Source organism: Ischnura elegans, chromosome 4 (assembly GCF_921293095.1).
Source record: "Ischnura elegans chromosome 4, ioIscEleg1.1, whole genome shotgun sequence".
NCBI classification, from domain to species: Eukaryota; Metazoa; Arthropoda; class Insecta; order Odonata; family Coenagrionidae; genus Ischnura; species Ischnura elegans.
In genome coordinates, this window is record NC_060249.1 from 30,642,047 (window position 1) to 30,647,489 (window position 5,443).

General features: G+C 40.5%; 2 non-coding genes across 2 annotated transcripts; one reads left to right on the plus strand and one right to left on the minus strand.

Moving 5' to 3' along the window:
* Positions 1 to 545: 545 nt before the first annotated feature.
* On the minus strand, positions 546 to 627 carry Trnal-aag. The gene has a single exon. It is a non-coding gene; the product is annotated as a tRNA-Leu (tRNA).
* A 4,068-nt stretch (positions 628 to 4,695) lies between these two features.
* Positions 4,696 to 4,777, plus strand: Trnal-aag. Its single transcript has one exon. It is a non-coding gene; the product is annotated as a tRNA-Leu (tRNA).
* The last annotated feature ends 666 nt before the right edge of the window (positions 4,778 to 5,443 follow it).

The window sequence follows — 5,443 nt, forward strand, 5'->3', positions numbered from 1 at the left end:
CGCTGAAACAGGCAGTTAGCATGTCTTAAGAATGCAGTATTGAGAATGCTGGGTGGAAAGGATTGGAGTTGAAATTAATCTCTTACCTTGCTTATGGTGAACCTCCTACCTGGAACGCGACCATATTTTACCAACGCTAATCGCAAATGCGAAAATCAAAAATGCTTCGCCCCTAACACGATACATGGTAATTGGGTATTTTAAGATAGAAGGCACTTACAACTAACAAAGTCATCATAATGACTGAATTGACCAAACATGGTTTAAGTGAGATATATACAGAAAGAAATACTCGGTATGAAGGAATATCATCGTTAAGGTTTTATAATATCTAGTTAACGTTAACCGGAACATGAAACAGATGTTCCGATTGAGAACATGCTATAGTTCCATCAAAGCAAAGAATTTCAAGATAAATTTCTTCAACTTAAATTAGAAATTAAATCAGTTCCGGCATTATGAATCCACAAAGGATATGGTGACGAATTCTTTGCATAGGAAAGGATTTTCGAAAGGTGCTTAGCGCAGAAGAGAATGAAAAAAGATGGCAGCGGTGGGATTCGAACCCACGCCTCCGAAGAGACTGGTGCCTTAAACCAGCGCCTTAGACCGCTCGGCCACGCTACCGTGATGTATGTGATAGAGAAAAATTAACTCATAATATTAAATTATTCTTCGAAGAGCTTGGATTTTCGTCGTGTAGTTCCGATGAGAGCAAAATTATGGGAATTCAACGAGCTGGGCTACTCCAAAACGGTTTCCAGCAACAGTACATTCTGCAAGGCGATACAGTGTTCCTGACATATTCAGTGCAGATGTGATTATTTTACTATTGCTCTATGATTGTATGAAATTATCATTGACTGCCAATAAGTGTACTTTGAACTAATTACTCAAAGAATAATCTTCGTTATTTATTATCCTCTTGTCCCGTAGCAAACTCAATAATAATTTACTTTCAAAGTACTCTTTCTATTTCACACGTCTTCATGACCTAAAGTCAACTATTCTATTACTAGGTTACTTCTCTTCAAAATGCTTACTTAAGGCCGGTTTACAGAAATAATTACCAATAAATACATACTAACGCTTAACGGAAAATTAGATTAATTGCTTTGGGGCGATTATGAAAAAAATATCGTTGACTGGACTCATCATTCCTCCATAGAACTATGACAACAAGACAAACAAAAGGTATTGAGATTAGCTCTTTCAGCCTCATCAACGTCTTTTCTAAGGTTTACTTCTCAAGTATATATCATATTCCTGTTATTTTTCATTTTCTGGTGTCTTTTTCCATTATTCACCGTTAGAACTAGCAAAATAAGGTTGTAAATCGCACGAAAAAAATGGATACGAGAATGCCCATATCTTATTTTATTTTTATTTATTTTTTAATTTTTATTTATTCTCAAACCACCGAATACAGCTCACATTGGGCATTTTACATTGGGGAATTCAACAAGCTTAACAAGTAAACGTACACGAACAACCATGCCATGGACAGGGAAAACCTACCCAGGCGGGACTCGATCTCGCGACCTCTTGTTGGGCAGGCGAGGACGTTACCCCGCCGCCACCGAGGAAGATAATATCAAATTTTAACGCGCATTTCTCTGTTGATTCAAAATTGACGAAACCCCAGACTAATGTTGGCGCTAGTTTTATCAGGCTAATTTTTCCTATGGACGCAGCCATTGTGTTATGGTTACTGGAAATCCCACGCTAAGTTGTCTGTACTGATGACTCATTGCTAACTTTATCCATGTACTTTATTTATTTTTATTTATTTATTTATCAAGTTGTCCACATACAGAATAATTGCCAGTTTACAGTGGCACAATATAACAAACAAAGAGTACAAACATAATGAATTTAAATAAATAAAAAGGCATTGAATCTCATCATATTGACCCTTGGAGTTTCTATTAATATAGGAAAGAGCGCGGCTGTTAAAAGTGTGGTTAGGCAAAGAGAACGGGTCAATGTGGTTTGGAAGAGAACTTATGAGGGAAGAGAGGCGGAAGAGGAGGGAACGTTTGGTTAGTGAAAATCTGGGAATGGGCATATGGAGGAGTGAATGCGCGTGAGTGGGTATAAATATTAAATTGGAGATGAGATCGGGACAGTCTATGACAGCGTTTATAATGCTATGCATTAGTTTTAAATCGGATTTGAAAGTTACATTTTGAATATTAGACATAGAGAGTGTAGGCAAAACAGTATCAGCGGGCATATTACGAAGATGAGGGGCTCTGTACGTAAGTACATTTGTGAAAAAAATAGTTACACTTACTTACTTACTGGCTTTCATATACATCCGCCATTCTTATAATCAACCCTCCCCCAAATTTAAAGTTCCCACATCCCAATGTATCTTTCGTTAGTCCCCCTAGATGGCTCTCCCCTCCTTTACGTTCATATAAAACACCTCCCCGGTCCCCTCTGGATAATCCGGCGGCCCCCTCCGTCTGCAGACCACTGAATGGGGGTGGTGGAGATGAAGGGAGAGGGCACTCACCCACCCAACTACCTCCTACTCTCCCTGTCGTCGGCACAGCGCCACCTTCTCCGCCCTTATGCTTCCCTGGTCCCCACTGCGTCCCCGCCTCGGCCTGCCGGCGAACCAGCCGCCGCTCTCCCCCGGTCTTTCTTCTCCCACCGCTGACACACAGCGCCCCGCCACGTCTGTCTGACCTTTCGCCTGCGGAGGCCGCCCTCCCCCAGAGATTCCCCATGGAGTAGGAGGTTGTTTGGTCCAGGCTAGCGGCGAGCTTGTTTTGCAGAGGAGGATTCGAGCAAGTGCCTTGCCCCCCTTGCCCTTCTATCTTTTCCGCTATCTACTTACATGTATACAAAGGAGGATGTCCGTTTGTTTGTCCGCTATGCGTTTCCATACGGCTGCACGGATTGCGACCAAAGTTAGTACTTAGATGCATTTCATGCCCCTAAACGCCATGATACTACTTTCGGTTGCGTTCAACGCGTCATTTGCGTCGTTTTCTCATTGCCGTTTTTAAGGACACGTCATACAACTTCTCTGGTTGGGCATTCCTCCGAGTGGGCAGGCCTCTTGACACGCTCAAAGAGAAACAAAAAATCCTGCTATGTGATCATGAAATCTAAGTTCCAAGTTTCTCACTTCTGTGGGTATCTAAGACTTAGATTCTTTTCTACAATTTTTCGTACGTTTTCTCATTTGAAATTTCTTGCTATTAATAAGAATGGTCAGATGAGGTTTGGTTCATGAAGTCGAGTGGATTTTTTCGACATAATTTGTACACCGATGTTCCTAAAGAATGATTCCCGAATAGAATATCATCGATTGGTCCGCGGTTATCGCATTAAATCAGTATTTTTGTTGAACGCTTTTATTTGACTTCTGCGTTGCCAGATTGATTCTTCAGTCCCATAGGACGAAAATTACTAGTTTCCATTGATGATTCTACCTTGCAATATAATCTTCCCAAAGCACATAAAAAATGCGTTTTCCTCGGATCTATTTCGAGGAGATGACTAAGGGCATTCAATTAATTAGAGCCAGGAGAAAGATAATCTGAAGACATCATGTTATAATTTTCATCAAGCGGTAGCGTGGCCGAGAGGTCTAAGGCGCTGGTTTAAGGCACGTCTCCTCGGAGGCGTGGGTTCGAATCCCACCGCTGCCATTATTTTTGTTTACTCAACCATTGACCGACCCGAGGGTGCTACATGAAGCAGGTAGACCAATCAGAAACTAGGTTTACACTGCTAAATCACTGGCTTTTTAATTGGTTTTCATAAACGTCCCATCGCGAAGATGATCGTAGATAATTGAATAGAAAAGAAAACCATAGGAAAGAAGACCATAGAAAAGTTGATCATTCGAAAAATATTGATGGGTGTTTCGTCGAATTTGATTGCGCGGCCATCATCATCATTATGATAAGAAATTTAAGCCCCTCTTCGCCCACCATGTCCAGAGCAGAGTTGACAAGGTAGTTGAGTCAGCCGACGCACATGAAAATAAGATAGTACAATATATATCCCGGAATACACTTGAAGCTAGAAAAAATACTCGATTTATTTAGGTTTGCACTTCTCAATTCTCAGACATAAATTTTTTAAATGTTAGAGACCAATTTAAGCGTTAGAGACCATGGGCGTACCCAGCGAGGGGGCAGCTGCCCCCTCACTCCTAGAAGCATAAATCGCTTAAGTCTTTGAGGATAATCAGACTTAATTGAATCTAAAGTTTTCAACAATTTTTCTTTAATATTAGTTTAAGAAATGTAACAAAAATGTTTTTTTAAGCAAATGCTTTTAAAACCTAGTAAATCGGTGTTATAATTGCTTTAAAATGTTGGTTTCATTAACCTTTTCCGTGCTAAAATGTAAAATGTTACAGCTTGAACGACCATGGCTTGCCCCCTCCCCCCCTAGTTTTGATCCGCGGTACGCTCTTTGTGGATACCGCCGGCGTGGACGCGGACACGCGCCGATAAAATTACACCGCGACACCGCAGCCATCGAATTTTTACTGTGGACCCCCGTACCCAATCAAAAGTAATGGTCCTCTTCATTGACTGGAAATCGCAATGCTGGAGAGCACAATATATCTACAATCCACAATAAGCCTGGTGATCGACTAGAGTACCTATCTATCGAAGGAACATTGATTATTTTTTAGATTTTATTTTTTTTTTTCTCGTAAGCGGTAGCGTGGCCGAGCGGTCTAAGGCGCTGGTTTAAGGCACCAGTCTCTTCGGAGGCGTGGGTTCGAATCCCACCGCTGCCATTATTTTTGTATGACACAACCTAGGACACTTCAGAAGCTTCATTTATGCTACCAGTTCACTCGCTTTTTAATCGGTTTTCATAAACGTTCGTAGCGCTGTGATCCAATTGTCCACATTATCTGTAATTGAGAATTTTAAGTTACTAAGAATACCACTGGAAAATTTTTGATAAGATAATATCAACTCGAGTATACCAAAATTTCGTTTAACAGCCCAAATTATGCCTTGTTTCCTCGTAAAATTCGGATCGGTCCGACGTCAGCGTCGCAAGCAGCGACTTTTGTAGAACCGTTTAAATGCGTGTTTGTTGACAGAATGCTATTTAATTACCAACTAAGGAGTCCTCTTTTGTAATATTTGAAATCAACTCATGATTGGAGCGCATAGGACTACTACCGACTGTTCATTTCTTTAAGATTAATCCGATAGACTGTGTTCCATTCTTCTCAATTTTACTCTAAGACGTTATTGAGCATTTTCTCTTTAAGTTTTACAAGTCAACTGGATTAGGGAGTTTTCCTTGCAAACAGAAGTAATAAGTATAGGGTGAATCATAAAGATTTCGGCACATTTATTAGTTGTTTAGGATAAAGCTAAATCAAGCAAAAATTTCTCTATCTTACCACTTGCATTAAGTAAATGAAGTCCAACCAGTTTGTTATGTA